The sequence below is a fragment of the Mesoplodon mirus genome (assembly GCF_964341445.2).
Source record: "Mesoplodon mirus genome assembly, chromosome: 11".
NCBI classification, from domain to species: Eukaryota; Metazoa; Chordata; class Mammalia; order Artiodactyla; family Ziphiidae; genus Mesoplodon; species Mesoplodon mirus.
In genome coordinates this window covers 27,898,378-27,916,179 of record NC_138987.1, presented here as the reverse complement: position 1 = coordinate 27,916,179, position 17,802 = coordinate 27,898,378, and the positions used below count along the sequence as shown (strand labels likewise).

General features: G+C 44.4%; 1 protein-coding gene across 9 annotated transcripts in view; it reads left to right on the top strand.

Annotated features, from left to right (window-relative positions):
• The first annotated feature begins 2,436 nt into the window (after positions 1 to 2,436).
• The window catches only part of GLT8D2 (glycosyltransferase 8 domain containing 2), a 48,911-nt gene continuing 33,545 nt past the window's right edge, over positions 2,437 to 17,802 (top strand). For 7 of the 9 annotated variants that reach the window (XM_082636711.1, XM_082636712.1, XM_082636713.1 and 4 more), the window contains exons 1-2: positions 2,437 to 2,574; positions 9,511 to 9,975. The gene's annotated coding sequence lies outside the window, so the exon portion shown is untranslated. Of the gene's footprint in view, positions 2,575 to 9,358; positions 9,976 to 11,374; positions 11,748 to 17,802 lie in introns of those variants that run through there. The other 2 variants (XM_082636707.1, XM_082636706.1) reach the window with 2 other exon arrangements.

The window sequence follows — 17,802 nt, the reverse complement described above, 5'->3', positions numbered from 1 at the left end:
TTGTTTTGCTTAAGCAGGTGGGAGGTTATATATAGATTTATCTTTCATTACTATCTAACATTTGAGGGTCTTTCATTGACAAGCACTGTCCTCCTTGCCTTGTATGAATTAACTTGTGATTATCCTAACAATCCAGTGAAGTGGGTACTGTTATTTCCCTTTCGTGGATGGGGAAATGAGGCACAGAAAAGTAAAGTAATTTTCTCATGGGCACACAGCAGAAAAGAATTAGGGCCAGTATTCAAACGCAGAACTTCTGATTCCAGAGACCCAACCCCTAACCACTGAACCATACTTACCGTGAATACAGTCATAAGTAACCCTGTTAAGTCCGGGCTTCTTTGTGATCTGGTCCTACACAGAATCACACTCAAAGTAATACAAGTCCAGCGGCAGAGGTGGGGGCGAGAGGGAATGAAAGCAATTTAAATCACTACCTCACACTCTCAAGAAGGTATCAAAGAGGGAATACACATAATGTAGGCCAAATTTCCTAAAATTTCATTTCGCTCGTCTTACTATCTTCAATTTCTCTCGTATGCCTAGTTCATTTCTCCTCCCCCAATTCCCTCAAGCCTAACCATGCCTCTCCCACCTTCTCATTCATCTAAACTTCCTTTTGAGATGTAATTCTCTCCCTTTTAAAAAGGAATTCTTACTATTCTTTCCAGCTCCTGCTTTTCAAGTGTTTCCTGTCACTGATTAATTCCCCACTTTCATAATATGGTCAAAGAGAATTTGGAATTGGAATAGGAAGGTGGCTGGAAACAAAGAAAGCTATGAATATTTATGTACTGATATTTTTCTTGGTCACATACAGAACTTGGGCTCTTAAATGTTTCAGTTAAAAAGTTTTTAGGTATCTGAAACAATACTGGAAAAGTTGGGGTAGAGCCATGAGTTTTTCATAAAACTTTAAATACTTCATTTAAAGAATTGTATTTTATTCTGAGAGTTTAGTGTTAAAATGTCCTAACTTTTATGACTGATGCTGTAAGTGGATGGTAGTTTTTTTGTTTTGTTTTGTTTTGTTTTAATATCCTTATAGCAAAAGACTAAGGGTAAAGTTAAAAGTTGCAAACCCAATGTTGATATTCAAATTAAAAAAAAATCAAAACTGGTGTATGATATTTGAAAGTCTGAAAATCTCTGAACTAAGGGAGAGATGAAGGCAAAATGTTAAGACAAAGGAGATTACAAGTGATAACTGGTTGCTTAGATAAGGAGCTTCAGGATAGTGGTGGAGGTCTGTATTAGTTTCCTAAGACTGCTGTAACAAAGTACCACAAACCAGGTGGATTAAAACAACAGAAATTTGTTGTCTCACAGTTCTAGAGTCTAGAAATCCAAAATCAGGGACATGATCCCTCTGAAACCTGTAGGGAAGAATACTTCCTTGCCTCTTTCTGGCTTCTGGTGGTGGCCGTCAATCCTAGGCCTTCCTTGGCTTGTAGCAGCATCACTCCAACCTCTGCCTCCATCATCATATGGTGTTGTCCCTGTGTGTCTGTGTTTCTTCTCTTCTTTTTTTTTTTTTTTTCTTCTTTTTGCGGTATGCGGGCCTCTCACTGCTGTGGCCTCCCCCGCCGCGGAGCACAGGCTCCGGACGCGCAGGCCCAGCGGCCATGGCTCACGGGCCCAGCCGCTCCGCAGCATATGGGATCCTCCCAGACCGGGGCACGAACCCGTATCCCCTGCATCGGCAGGCGGACTCTCAACCACTGCGCCACCAGGGAGGCCCCCTCTTCTCTTCTTATAAGTTCACTAGTCGTATCAGATTAGGGCCCACCTAATGGCCTCACCTTAACTTGTTTACATCTGCAAAGGCCTTATGTTCAAATAAGGTCACAATCACAGGTTAGAACTTAAACATATCTTTTTTGGGGGGACACAGTTCAATACATGACAGGATGCTTAATCCAGTGGGAAAGATATTTTACCAGAGCACCTTTGACTCAACGCTGCTTAAGCGAGGAGTCTAGAATAGGTCCCCAATTCTCAAGAAAGCTACCTTCAATCTTTGAAACTTTAAGAATGGAAGTTACCACCTAGGAGGTGAGTGTAGAAAGGGAAGAGAAAAATGAGGCAGAACAGTGCCCTGAAGAAACCAACTCTTAAGAGGTAAAGACAGCAGGAGGCTCTCATGAACGAAATGGGGAATGAATAGCCAGAGAAGTCAAAAGGGAACTGGGTGAGGGCGATGTCAAAGAAGCCACAGGCTAAGGGGCTTTCACAGAGTGGAAGTGGTTATCAAAGCCAAGAGCCATAGAGAGGTCAGATAAGAAAAATACGAAGCAGCAACGTCTGCAAACTAAGAGGTTATTAATGGCCTAGATTAAAATATTCATTGGAGTGGGAGGAGGGAAGCCACAGAAGATCGAAGAATGGATAACAAGTGAGGACACACAGATAACATGTATAATCTACTTTTTACAGAGACTTGGCCCCAAAAGGAAAGAAAAAACAGTGGCTGGAGGGAGAAATGGCTGTGTACAGAGCAAGCTCTTCTCATTCTTTCCCAAGGATGAGGCTTGAACATGGTTGTGGGCTCAGAAGAAGGATCCAGTTGAAAAGGTAAGACTGAAGGAGCAATAGAGATGTCTTAGTCTGCTTAGGCTGCTGTAACACAATACTAGAGGCTGGGTGATTTATAAACCACCAAAATTTACTTCTCACAGTTCTGGAGACTGAAAGTCCAAGATCAGGGTGCCAGCATGGTCAGATTCTGCTGAAGATACTCTTGTAGGTTTCAGACTGTTGACTTCTCACTGTATCCTTACCTGGTGAAAGGGATGAAGGAGCTCTCTGGGGTCTCTTATAAGGGCGTTAATCCCATTCATGAGGGCTCCCCTCTTATGACCTAAGCACCAAAATACCAAAGACCCTACCTCCTCCACCATCACCTTGGGGGTGAGGATTTCAACATGTGAATTTGGAGGGGGACACAAACATTTAAATCATAGCAAAAGAATATGTCATTTGGAAATGCTTTTTGTTACAAGTAGCAGAATATCCGACACAGTGTGGCTAAATGATAAGGCACTTAATTATCTTGCGCAAGAAATCTGGGGTAGGTAGGTCTAGGGTTAATTCAGCAGTTCAGTGGTGTTACGGTTCCAGGTAGCAGCTCTGAATTTCTCTTGACTTTTCCTTTATGGTCAAAAGAAGGTTGTTGTACCTTTGAACATTGTGTCCCCATACAACCATGCCCAAAGACATGAAGCAGGAGGACAGCCAGGATGGGGAAATAGGGCTTCCGTTTTACAGGGAGGAAAAGCATCTTGCCCAGAAGCCACCCAGCATACTCGCTCTTAGGTTTCACTGGCCAGAACTGGGGCATTTGGTATATTAAGATTACGTAAGCTATAGTGACAGAAATAGGCTTTAAAAGTTTATGTTTCTCCCATGTAAATGAACTTCGGAAATGGCAGTCCAAAGCCAGCATGGCAGCTCTATTTCACCACATCTTCAGGAATTTGTAGACTTTGTAGACTGGAATTCCTCCTTCCAGCTCATGATCCAAGATGGCTGCTCCAGCTCTAGCTATTGCATCTACACTCCAGCCAGCAGGAAAGAGTAGGGGAAAGGAATGTTCCCCTCTCCAGAACACATTCTGGAATTGTACGTGTTATTTCTGCTTACATCCCATATGCCAGTATTTAGTCACAAGGCCACAGCTAGTTGAAGGAAGTTTGTGAAATGTAGTTTTTATTTAGAATGGCCAAGTGCTCGGGTAATAGTCAAGGTTCTATCACAGAGAAAGAAGAGAAGAACAGACCGTGGGGGTCTTCTTGCAGGAGGGTGGCTATAGGAGTCTAGGAAAGTGTTTTTGTTTGTTTGTTTTTAGCCTCAGTAATGAGAAGCAGGCAAGGGAGAAGAAGGTTGGAAATGAGAATTGGTGAGTTAACCAAGTAGGCCTGTCTCAGGGCAGGTTGGAACTTGATTGAGCAAGATCCTAGAGGATCAAGAAAAGATGGATTCAGAAGTACATGTAGATTTACACATGTACTAGGGTTGAATATAGGTCTATCTCATAGATTATATAGTTGTTTATATTCTATAAAAATATATTAGAACACAGAAAGCTCATTGGACAGTGCTGCTCTAGCCTTTTGAAGTTACATTAGAGAAGATGCCTTCATCTGTCACCACTTTCTCTCCTTCACTCCCGCTCCCCCATATCAAACACCATCGTTTACCTGGAATCTTAGTATAGCATAGAGGTTAAGATCACAGGATTTAGAATTCAATAGGCATAGCCGTTTTCTAGCTATGTGGTCTTGGTCAAATTATTTATTTTTTTGAGCTTCAGATGCTTTGTCTATTAAATGGGGATTGTAGTAGCATCTATTTCTTAAGGTTAATTTGAAGATCAACTGAGATAATATATGCAAAGTACAGGCTGTCCTTGCTTTGCATGAGAGTGCAGTTCTGTGAAAATGGCCATGGAAGCTGAAACCCTGCAGAGCGATCTTAATTACTAATGGGAAAAATTACAATTGTTTTGTTCATGATCTTTAAAACTTTTTGTCAAAATATTTAAAGTTCTCTTACTGTTGGTTTTAAATGTCTAAAGAAATGAAAAAAATAGTAGACTTAATGTTTATTTGTTCTACTGTAATTTAAAACATTGGACATATTGAAGATGAAAATTAAATATTTAGGGTTTGTTTTGGTTTTGGTTTTGGCATAAAACTTATCAAGAGCAGCTGAGCAGTGCTTACCTTCTTGCCCTATAACTTACTGTAAGGAGTGAGCATCTTTTCTGTGCCTTGGAAGATGGTCATACTCCTTTCTAAGTTTGGATCAGCTTCCCATATTTTATCCTTTGCACTTTTAACATCGTAAAATACCTTTGAGAGTTCCTCTAATGTGAATTTTTTGCCCATGTCATTTCCTCTGGAATATCTCCATCCCTCTCATCACAACCACTTTCCTTATTTATGTTCGTAAAATCACCCTTACTAGATTTTTCTGGCTGCATAGCTAGAGTTGAATAATGACAGTATCATCCCACGGCCAACTAATCTCTTCTCTACCTTCATTTACCTTTGATTTGAATGTCACTCCCACTATTATCATTTTTTGTTTCTTTGCTAACGTTTTTCTTTGTTGGCCAATTCTATTATCCATTTTTGTAGATGTCACATGGGTTTATCACTGGGAATTAATGAAGCAACACAACTACATGCTTTGCTGTCTGTACATAAGCCGAATAACAGCTATCCAGTGACCAATCACTGACAGACTGTCAAAGAAGTGACTTGATTGGTCACTCATCATTGATGTGGCTCTGTTATCAGCGTAGTAATTTTGTGGACTGAAAAGCTAGCAGCAAAGTTAGTAATTATCCAATTACTCAGTTGATATACTGTGGTAACAGATTTGAACTGTGGTGTAGGGGGACTGATGTTATTAAACTACACTGTGGTGAATGAAATTTGTGCTGATGCCACGCAGAGCAAGGACAGTGCTGCGCTTATGAAATGCCTAGCACGTGGTTAGCATTTAGTAAGTAATAGATTGTTGAACTTCTATCATTTTCATTATATTACTACTGTTTCTACTCCTCCTGAGCTACGGGCCACTGAGGAGTCAGTCCGAGAGGGAGGGACTGGTGCTGGGAGGTGGCAGACAGTGCAGTGTTTTCAGCCAAGAGTGTAAAATGGCCGTGTCCAAGGGATACCTTAATATCAGTTGAGAACTCAGGCCAAGGGCTTATTGGCAGAAGTCTGAGAAGGGGTTTTGAGGAGTGCCAGCAGGTAGGCAGAGCTAAACAGTAGAGAGCCTAGGCAGGCGCTGTTCCTGAGATGAAGGAAGCAGATGGTGTCTGAGAGGTCTGCTCCCAGATCACAGGGCTCTAGCCATGGCTAGAGCCGCGGCCAAGGCCTGGAGAGGGCAGCTGGCCAGAGCAGGGCAGGACCCCAGGCCAGGTAGAGCTTACACCAATTACCAGAGGAAGGAGCTGGCACAAAAGCCAGGGAGGAAAAGCAGTCATCTCACGTGGGAGAAAGGGACCCTTTGTGCAAAGAGTCCGGTGCAGGAGCGATTGCTGCAGCTCAGGGGGTAGCCGGCAAGAGCCAGAGCAGCTAAGCTCTGGACAAGGAGATGACCCATCACTGAGCCCCACCAGCCAAAGAGAGGGAATTGAAGCCCCCATAGTTGTATTTCCTGCCCCATGTGGATGATCCTGGAGCCCAGCCCTGGGAGACCGAGGCAACAAATAGAGGCTTGTCAGCCTGACCCAATGCAGTGATTCACTGCTGCTGCACAATGCTGCTTCCTTCCCTTCCCGTCACATTTATCAGCCTTAATAGAGTTTATCTTACCTACTTATCTACAAAGTAATACACTCAGCCAAGGCAGGCCCATTGGGTAAGAAATGATGAACATTTGGCTTTCAACTAATAAGAAATAAACATGGAATAATAATGACTCAGATGTACATTGTGTTGACTAATGATAGCACAAATCGAAAATGCATATAGATGGCATAGGACTGTGTTCAGGCAGATAACCGAAACCTAACCAAAGTGACTTAACCGCATCCAGGTTTATTTTCCTCACACGGTTAGATGCTCCGTAAGCAGTCAGCTCAGGCTGCTCTGGTGACTCCCGGTGCCGTCGGGACTGAGGCTTCTCCTGTGTTCTAGCTCTGCCCTCCTCACTTAACATGTGCAGGGCTGTTGAGTCACCCAGCGCCGGGGCACGGATAGTTTCCATTGGCTTATGAAGATCTATTCTCTCCTCTTCTTTAACTTGTTCAGTGCCGTGAGGCTGACCTAAATGTATTACATCACCTGACATCTCCAGGTCTCTGACTTCCAGCTGGGTTTGGCCAGTGGGAGGCACCACCAACGGGAGATTGTAAGGTTGGGGTAATGTACCTCCTAGTCCCTTTAGTGGGGGTGAACAGAGGGCGCTCCTCTTGGGCAGCGCTTCCCTGCGGCTGCTTCCTCCCACTCCTGGTACTATAGCATCAATTTTTTTTTTTTTCCTGGTACGCGGGCCTCTCACCGCTGCGGCCTCTCCCGTTGCGGAGCACAGGCTCCGGACGCGCAGGCTCAGCGGCCATGGCTCACGGGCCCAGCCGCTCCGCGGCATGTGGGATCTTCCCGGACCGGGGCACGAACCTGTGTCCCCTGCATCGGCAGGCGGACCCTCAACCACTGTGCCACCAGAGAAGTTCTATAGCATTAATTCTTAACCAGGTTTCCCTAACACTGACTACACCTTTTCAAATAGTACCTGTTTTCAGAGTCTCCACCATTAGCTCACTGGGGTGGGCCATCTGTGTCCTGCCGGGACCCTGACTGACTTGCCATGGTGGTCTCTGCACGCAGCCCGTGGGACCATATGCAGCAGCACGGGGTGGGCCTTTCATCCACAGGGCTGCGAGATGGCGACTCCACCTCCAGGCACCAAGGTTGGGTTTCAGACAGGAGGAAAGGGCAAAAGGCACCAAACAGCTCTTTGCCAGGAAAACAATAGCTTTCTAGGAAGTCACAGACAGCCAGCTTCTGCTCACATGCCGCTCTAGCTTCAGGACCTCTGAGGAGGTATTTTTAACTAGACAGTTGCCACCTCAAATGACAGAGTGTTTCTATTAGAAGGGAAGAAGCAGAGAGGTTATTAAGTTGTATCAGGCTACCAGTGTTTGAAACAGTATATAACTCATTTGGACTTTTTGAAAAAAGTTACCGGTTGCTTACTGTTACAATTTCTTTCTCTTGTTTATACCTTGAGGTGTCTTCATGTAACAACAATAATAATAACTTCCATGTTCTGAGCCCTTACTGAGTGCATTACATGCATGAGGTCTTTTAACCCTCACAAGAAGCTTCCTCACTTTACAGATGAGGAAACTGAAGGTGAGATTTTCAGGAATGTGTAAGTGTAACATCTGAGCTAACACCTAGGTCTGTCGGTCTGTCTCCAGAGCCCAAGCTGGAAGCCACTACACTTAGGGTGCCCCTTATATCCTACATCTCTTTCTATTCTCATTTCTTCCCCAGGGGAGAATCTGTGCATCCAATTTGGAAATACAGGTCATAGACAGTAAGCCTCTTGCAGCTCAGCACATGGCCCAGCAGAAATAAAGGAGGGGCTTCTCTGGTGGTGCAGTGGTTAAGAATCCGCCTGCCAATGAAGGGGACACGGGTTTGAGCTCTGGTCTGGGAAGATCCCACATGCCTCGGAGCAACTAAGCCCACAAGCCACAACTGCTGAGCCTGCATGCTGCAACTACTGAAGCCCACGAGCCTAGAGTCTGTGCTCTGAAACAAGAGAAGCCACCAAAATGAGAAGCCCACGCCGCAATGAAAGTAGCCCCTGCTCACCACAACTGGAGAAAACCCACTTGCAGCAACAAAGACCCAATGCAGCCAAAAAAAAAAAGACTAGTGCCACTGAGGAGCTGAATTTTATTTATTTATTTATTTATTTTTAAACAAACATAATTTCTTTTAATTTTATTTTATTTACTTTTTATTTTTGGTTGCACTGGGTCTCAGTTGTGGCAGGCAGGCTCCTTAGTTGAGGCTGGTGGGCTCCTTAGTTGTGGCATGCGAACTCTTAGGTGCAGCATGCATGTGGGATCTAGTTCCCTGACCAGGGATCGAACCCACATCCTCCGCATTGGAAGGCAGATTCTTAACCACTGCGCCACCGGGGAAGTCCCGAGGAACCAAATTTTAAATTTTACTTAGTTTTAATCAATTTAAATCGAAAAACTGATTCAAGATTCAGTTATTGGAAAATTTTGAAGTATGTTTGGAGCAACCTGAATATGTGAATCTATTTTTTAAACTGTAAATTTTATCAAATCTAAATACATATCAATTGTTTCTGATAAAATTTAGTTTGGGAATTGAGATGTGTTGCAGGTGTAAAATACACACCAGATTTCAAAGGCTTCATACAAAACAAAAAGTGTAAAATGTCTTGTTAATAAGTTTTATACCAATTACATGTTGAAATAATATTTTTGTATATATTATGTTAAGTAAAATTTATCACTAAAATTAATTTTACCTCTTTGTACTTTTCTTGAAGTGACTACTAGGAAATTTTCAATGACAGTGTGGCTTGCATTATATTTCTATTGGGCAATACCACTTTAGAAGGTGGCAGTGAGCAGAGGCAGACTGATTTCTTTATAGGAATGAGGGAGAGAGGCCATTGCTAAATAAATTCCATGATCCCAGGCAAAGTGCTGGCACCATTTCCTGGATTTCTGAGAATCAGTGGCAGGAACACAGAACAGCACAGAGCTGGGTGGGGTTGATTCACTGCCTGATTCCTTCCCATGTTCAGTCACAAAACACACCATCTTGAAAGTTCCGTCACTATCATTGCCTTGGTCGAAGGGAGACCACAGTTTTTATCTGGGCTTTGATTTGGGGACAACAGCATTTTAATGACTAGGGCATTTTAGGAGAAGCTAGTGGCCAGGAAAGATATTCTTAAAATCAGTATGAACTTAATTTTTTCACTTCTGCCCTCTCAAAGTTTACCTTAGACCCAACGTGTGGTGGAAATTCACCCTCCAAGCATCTGCTTTCCTCCAGTTTGGAATGTTTTCCTCCAGAGCAGCCTTGTTTTTGAAATGATTTGCGGGCTGCCGGAGGAGGCTGCGAGAGGAAGTCTGACCCGCCAAGCCCATCTGGAAGTGGTTTCAGGGGCCACATCACTCAGCCAGCACAACGCCTAGATTCCCAGCTGCCTGGAACAGGGGTGGAAGAAACCCGAGCTGCTCCAGAGTCTGCACAAGCAGGGGAGGTGCAGTGGGGGAGGAAGACTGTCTTGGAAACGGAATACTGGCCTTGAGGCTCTCCAGCCCTTTGAGATTTCCAGTGGGATTGCAGAAGCAGCTGAAGCAGTGTAAAGGGCGTCATCCCAAGGGCCAGCCACGATTTGAATGCTCTGCCCTGCAGCTCTTCTGGACGGAGGAGCCTTGCCCTCACCGCTCACCAGGTAAACAGAAATTTACAGCAGGGTGACAGCCTTTCTATTTCACCCTGGCCTGCTGGCAGCTGTCCTTTATTTTGCTGTAGATGCAAGAAAGTAAATCAGAGATGGACTATCCCACGCAAACCACCTTCAGGCCCTCCAGCTGATGTTTGTAGCATGCTAGCGGCATCTTCTTCTTTTTTTTTGCCATCGCTGCAAATCCAAAATATTCAATGTGCAAGTTTTTCACATCCTGGACTGCTTTTCCAGACCTGGGTTTATCTCCGTCCTCCTACCCCCAAATAGTGTGATTTACTTACTATTTTCATCATATTTTAAGTGTGGAAATCATCTGTTAGCTAGGACTGGATAAATGCTAGCATTTAATGCTGTATGTTTCTGAGCCACAAAAGATTTAATGGAACTGTGATTCATGTTTTCAGAATCTGTCCTAGGAAGCTATTCTGAGGGCCCCAACCCCCCCAAAAGAACTGGCAGTTGTATGAAATCTAAGTGAGGCTTATTGTAAATATGGTAGTCATAACGGTCGGGTTGAAAATGCTTTTTAACTTTCAAAAAAATGTCTTCTTTTGTTCACTTTATGAGCAAGCGTAATACTTTGGCTAAGCCTGATATATAATTTATGACATAAGTTAAGAAGGGATAGTTAATACAAGAGTAAGAAGAGAGAGGGGAAGAAAATATGATATCCAAACATCTGAATGTGCTGTGGAAAAAAGTCAGTCCTCTAGCTGTTTGGCCCGTGCAGCCAAATATCCAAAGTGACATTGGTTTGTTTTGTCTTTTCCTCTGAATGTTTTGGTGCTGCATTTGTATACAGTATCCTTTGCGTGCTGCATAATGGAATTCCAGGCTTCCCTCTAACTCAGTAGAGCAGTGCAGGGCAGTGGTGGGAACATAGGCTCTGGGGTCCGACTCACAGAGGTGAGTCTGTGCGCTGCCACTTATAAGCTTTATAAACTTTGACTCTGGGTGACTCTATCTCTTCATCTGTAAACTGGGAATTAAGCGACATCATGTGTCTAAAGGACATAATGCAGGATCTGCGGAGTAGTGAGGCCTCAGGGGAGGTCAGCTTCTCTGGTGGTGCTGATGATGACAACGGTGGTGGTGAAAGTGACCACACACCCTGCACTGGGCCACAGCCCTGCTTTTGACACATCGTTCCCTCCCATAGTCCAGTCGTCCAGGTGTTCCTCACATCCGTCCAAATTGTCTCTCCAGGGTTCTGCTTCCTTCCTTCTTCTCTTCAAACACCTCCCCTTTTTTTCCACTCGGGCTCTCTTTAGCTCTCCTGCTTCTTCCCCTGCTGAGAGAAAGACATGCTCAGCAAGCCACAGCCCTCACCATTTTCATTCCTAGTTCCCAGGGGGCATGATTCTAAAGATTTCTTTTATTTCAGCGTCTGCCAAAGAATGTTCCAAAGAAGATAGTCCCGTGGGGAAAATACGTTCTGTGAGCCATGTCCCCCTCTCAGCACTGTCAAGGCATGATGGCATTTTAAAAGTCCTGAGAAGTCCCACAGAACAGGGGTCTCCAACCCTCGGGGCGCAGACTGGCACCGCTCCGTGGCTGTTAGGAACCGGGCCGCACAGCAGGAGGTGAGCGGCGGGTGAGCTCAAGCAAAGCTTCATCTGCCGCCCTGCACCGCCCCCCATCGCTCGCATTACCGCCTGAACCGTCCCCCCCCGCAGCCTCCCCCCACCGTCTGTGGAAAAATTGTCTTCCACCAAACCGATCCCTGGTGCCAAAAAAGTTGGGGACCGCTGCTGCAGATGAGAAATCTGCTTAAGTTTGTTTTTTAACACTGTGATTCCCAGTTGACACAGAGCCATTTTATCACATCACATAGATTAACATAGGCACTCTGCAATATCCTATTCTTTTTTAAAATTTATTTATTCTTTATTTTTTTGGCCATGCCATGTGGCATGTGGGATCCTAGTTCCCCGACCAGGGATCAAACCCTCACCCCCTGCAGTAGAAGCGGAGTCTTAACTACCGGACCGCCAGGGAAGTCCCTGCAGTATCCTATCCTGACCACATGTGTTTTCACCCTGGTTCTTCTCAGGGACATCCTACTTCATACCTTTCCTGGCAAACACCCAAGGGGACATCTTGTTCTCCCTTCCCTGGTTAAGGACAGATGATTGATCATGCATGCCATATTGATATGTAGAAAATCTGGCCTAAGGTGGGCAGCAGGGATCAGCAAACGTTCCCTGCAAAGGGCCAGATAGGTGGCTCTGCAGGCCAGATGGTCTCCATCATGATGACTCAGTTATGCGGAAGTAGTGTGGAAATGACCATGGAAAAAACATCAAACAGCAACATCAAAGAATAAGCCTGGCTATGTTCCCACAAAACTTTGTTTTTAAAAAACGGTGATGGGCAGGCTCTGGCTGGAGTTTGTCGGCACCTGGTCTAAAGCCATGTTGTGAAAAAATGCCTCAATCCATCACAGGAGAAAGCAGAATGGGTCGTCTGCAAAACTGAAGACATCCCCACCCTGCTTATTTTGGTGGATCAGGAGTAAGCCTTTCACGCTCCAGCAAAAAGTAAAAAGGCCAGAGGTGTTTTGTTGGAGGCCAAATTCCTAAGTCCTGGTTTTGTCCTTCTTTCTCTTTTCTTCAAGTGAACCCATGCTCCTGTCCTGTTCATAACTCTGTAGTCTGCCTGGTTGAAGTTGAAGTGCTCTATTAAATGTATTTTATGCACATGTGAACTTCAGGGTCAAGTCTTAGAGAGTCCCGTGAAGTCACAGAGCTTCTTGGCAGGTCTCTTAATCTTCCTGAACTTCAGTTTCCTCATCAGTAAACTGAGAAGAATAACCTTATAGGGTTGTTGTGGGAATCACATTAATTAATATACATATAAAGGTCTTAGAACAATGCCTGGCTAATAGAAATTACTATGTAAGTGTCTCCTGTTATCATTGTAATAAATTATTTAATTTAACCTGCAAAACAATCCCATTTTACAGACTGGGTTTTGTAAATTGCCCAAGATTACACAGTAAGAAATGAGGCAGAACCAGGATTCAAAGTCAGCTCTGTCTAATGACAAAACCCATGATATCTCCACTCAGGTACATGCCCTGCCAGATTTAAGTCATTCAAAAATACATTTTAGGAGCCCCCCTTTTATATTCCTTTTTGATTCCCAGGTCCTCTCCTATTACCTCCTTACCTGAACCCATGGCAGACGTGATTAATCAATCACAGTGCCCTTCCTTCCTTCCTTCCTTCTTTCTTTCACTGCGTCTTGTGATGGCTTTAGACTCCTCAATTTGTCAGTCCTGAAAGCTCCTACCAACTGATTAGAGTTGGCATGTAAAATAAAACTTATGGGCTCTGATTTTTGGAATACTTTTCTGGAGGCCCTCCCACTTTTGCCTTTTCTTCCAAGACAGAGCTAATCCCCTTAGCCACTGCCAGGTCTTAAGACATTCTTTCCAAGTTTGACAACCGGCCCAAACTCTTTGACATTTGGTAAAACAACTCCCCATGCAAGATCTTCTGGGACCTGTTTTTAAACCTCATAGACATTTCTCTGGTCCAGATCAATTCCCTAAGCTCTCCTTTTTCTTCCTAGTCACAGGCCCTAGGACCTTTCCCCTTTGAAGCTCCAACCATCCAGGGCCTTACCTAGGGATTTCCTCTTTCCAACACTGTGAGATGACTCCCCAGCTGCATCTTTCTTGCTGTCCTGAAGACAGGCCTATGGGCCCTTAATGCTGAAGTCGCGACTATTTGTTACTACAGGGAAACTACAACACAGAAATCACTCAGCTTAGGAAAGCTTACAGAGGCTCGGGGAACATGGTTCTGGGGCTCCTTGTTGTGATGGTAAGAGAAAGGCCAATAAGAAGACCCGAGCCCTCCGCTTTTATTTATTTATTTAAAAATAAATTTATTTGTTTATTTATTTATTTTTGGCTGTGTTGGGTCTTCGTTGCTGCGCGCAGGCTTTCTCTAGTTATGGTGAGTGGGGGCTACTCATCATTGCGGTGCGCGGGCTTCTCATGTCGTGGCTTCTCTTATTGCAGAGCATGTGCTCTAGATGCACGGGCTTCAGTAATTGTGGCACGTGGGCTCAGTAGTTGTGGCTCACGGGGTCTAGAGCACAGGATGAGTAGTTGTGGTGCATGGGCTGTTCCGTGGCATGTGGGATCTTCCCGGACCAGGGCTCGAACCCGTGTCCCTTGCATTGGCAGGCGGATTCTTAACCACTGAGCCACCAGGGAAGCCCCTGCTTTTATTCTTGTAGTGGGACCATCAACCTGGCTTTACCCGCCTTGTGGCTTTTTCCTTAGTGAGGGTATGCAGACCCTTTTCTTCCTGGGATTGAAGAACAGAACAGCAAGAGCCCTTTCTTCCTCTCTCCTATTTCTCACTCATTCATTCCACACACATTTCTTGAGGCACACAGAGGTAGGTCGGCCACAGTCCCTGTCCTCTGCCATCTCATGGTCTAGTGGAGGAGACAGGCACACCCATGATATTAGAACACAGTGTTCTGTGTGCAAGGATAGGCATGGGAATGGAGATTAGGGGAGCACCCAGGCAGGGTAATCAGGTAAGGCTTCCTGAAGGAGGAGGAGGAGTCTTTAAAGCACAAGTAGCAATTTACTGGGGAAAGAGGAGGGGAAAGGGCATTCGAGGCAGAGGGGACTGAATGAACCAAAGTTCAGTGACAAGAAAAACATAGAGGGCTTCCCTGGTGGTGCAGTGGTTAAGAATCCACCTGCCAATGCAGGGGACACGGGTTTGATCCCTGGTCTGGGAAGATCCCACATGCCGCTGAGCAACTAAGCCCGTGTGCCACAACTACTGAGCCTGCGCTCTAGAGCCCGCGAGCCACAACTACTGAGCCCACGTGCCACAACTACTGAGCCCACGTGCCACAACTACTGAAGCCTGCACACCCAGAGCCCGTGCTCCGCAACAAGAGAAGCCACTGCAGTGAGAAGCCCGAGCACCACAACGAAGAGTAGCCCCACCTCGCCACAACCAGAGAAAGGCCCGCATGCAGCAACAAAGACCCAATGCAGCCAAAAATAAATAAATAAATTAATTAATAAATTAATTTAAAAAAAGAGAAGCATAGACCTGGGTGTGAAGGACAGTGGAGGGCTGGAGACTAACTTTCAACCAGTTCAGCTTAGATGGAAGGCGTGGCACAGAGGACCTAGGGGAATCTTAAGCTCCAATCTTAACCTTTTGTTACTGGATTTCCAGTGAAGGGCTTTAGGGAGGAAAGGAACACTCAGAGTAGTGGGGTTTTTTGTTTGTTTGTTTTTGTCTTTTTGATTGAAGTGTAATTGATTTACAATGTTATGTTAGTTTGTGGTGTACAGCAAAGTGATTCAGTTATATATATGAGCATGTGTGTGTGTGTGTTTGTATACACTTTTTATACACTGTATATATTCACTTTTTCAGATTCTTTTCCATTATGGTTTATTACAAGATATTGAATATAGTTCCCTGTGCTATACAGTAGGTCCTTGTTGTTTATTTTACATTATAGTAGTATGTATGTGTTAATCCCAAACTCCTAATTTATCCCTCTCCCCGCAATCCCTTTCCCCTTTGGTAACCATAAGTTTATTTTCTATGTCTGTGAGTCTGTTTCTGTTTTGTAAATAAGCTCATTTGTATCATATTTTAGATTCCACATATAAGTGGTATCATATGCTATTTGTCTTTCTCTTTCTGACTTCACTTAGTATGATAATCTCTAGGTCCATCCATGTTGCTGCAAATGGCATTATTTCATTCTTTTTTATGGCTGAGTAGTATTTCATTGTGTGTGTATGTGTTTGTGTGTGTGTATATACCACATCTTCTTTATCCATTCGTCTATCAATGGACATTTAGGTTGCTTCCATGTCTTAGCTATTGTAGATAGTGCTGCTATGAACATTGGGGTGCATGTATCTTTTCCAATTAGTTTTCTCTGGGTATATGCCCAGGATTGGGACTGCTGGATCATATAGTAACTCTTTAGTCAGTAGGATTCTACAAGACAACTGGCTTGTTTTCTTCCAAAAAAAGTTCATGAAAAATAAAAAGGCAGTGTGGTGAGGTGGGACTGATCAAGAGTAAAAGAAACTAAAGATATGACAACCAAACTCTAAAAAACAATATTGGAATAATGGGGACATTTTGAATAGGGACTGCTTATCCAGTGATGTTAAATTAATGTTATTTTTCTTAGGTGTGATAATGGCATTGTGATTATATAGGAGGATGTCCTTGTTCTTAAGAGATGCACACTGAAGTATGTAGGGCTGAAGAGTCATGTGTGTATATATATATATCTATATATATATACATACATATATATATACAGAGGGAGGGAAGAAGAGAGAGAGAGAAAGGAAATATGGCAACGTGTTAGCAATTGGTGAATCTGGTGTAGGGTATATGAAAATTCATTCTTTCAACTTTTTGGTAGACTTTAAATGTTTCAAGTGATGAAAAGAAAAGGAAAAATCGAACAAAAAAATAAGGGTACTTGGGACTTCCCTGGCAGTCCAGTGGTTAAGACTCTGCGCGTTTCCACTGCGGGGGGCACGGGTTCCATCTTTGGTCAGGGAACTAAGATCTGCCATGCGGTGTGGCCAAAAAAAAAAAGGTACTCAACCTGCATGTATATTTCAAATTAATTTACTGTAATTATTAAACAACAAAAATAGTCACTGTGACAGCTGTACCAGTGATGGATTGGGAAAGGGGAGGGAGCAGAAATCCTAGAGGCAGGAAGTCCAGGAGGGAAGTTACTGCAGAGTTAATCAGTGAGATGAGGCAGGGTAGAAAGGAGATGGATTAAGAAACACTTAGGAGGTGAAACTGTAGGAATCAGGCATTGGTTGGATGAGGGATTGGGAGGGAGCGGTGGAAGAGGATGCTCAGAGAACACTGAGGAGGAGCTTCTGTGGGGCAGGTGCTGGTTTCAGTTGTGAACAGATGAGGTTTGAGGTGCTGTGCAGCTTCCTGGAGGAGAGGGTCATGTGTTCTATAAATCTTTTATATTATAAAAGTAGTTATATTATAAAATATGTCTGTAAATTTTTTTTTTTTTTTTTTTGTGGTATGCAGGCCTCTCACTGTTGTGGCCTCTCCCGTTGTGGAGCACAGGCTCCGGACGTGCAGGCTCAGCGGCCATGGCTCACGGGCCCAGCCGCTCCGCGGCATGTGGGATCTTCCCGGAATGGGGCACGAACCCGCGTCCCCTGCATCGGCAGGCGGACTCTCAACCACTGCGCCACCAGGGAAGCCCTGTAAATATTTTTGAGGGTTCATATCTCCAGGCACTCATGCTGGGCATATGGCAATGAACAAAACAGACAAAATGCCCTGCCTTCAAGGAGCTTATAGCCTATCACCAGGAGGGCAGACAATAGACCAGCGATGAAATGGGCAGTATGTTGGACGGTGGTCATTGCTGAGGAGAAGTGACATATGTGTTGCTGAGGTTAGGCGGTTTTGACTGAGTCTGGGGGACGCGAAGGAGCCAGCCACATGGATATCTGGCAGGAGTGTTCCAGGTGAAGGCACTAGCGTTCCGGGTGGAGGGAACGAGTGTAAAAGGCTCTGAGGCAGGAGAATGCCTGACAAGGAGGCCAGTGTGGTCGAGTGAGATCTTGTAGGACACTGTACAGACTTTGGCTTTTACTCTGAGAGAAATAACGAGGGCTTGGAGAATTTTAAACAGAACACAACACAACCAACTAAAAGGAGACACAGGCAGAATCATCCAGTCAAAGGATGGTGGTGATCAGGCCAGGGAGAAGGCAGTACCGGTGGTGAAGATCATGGATAT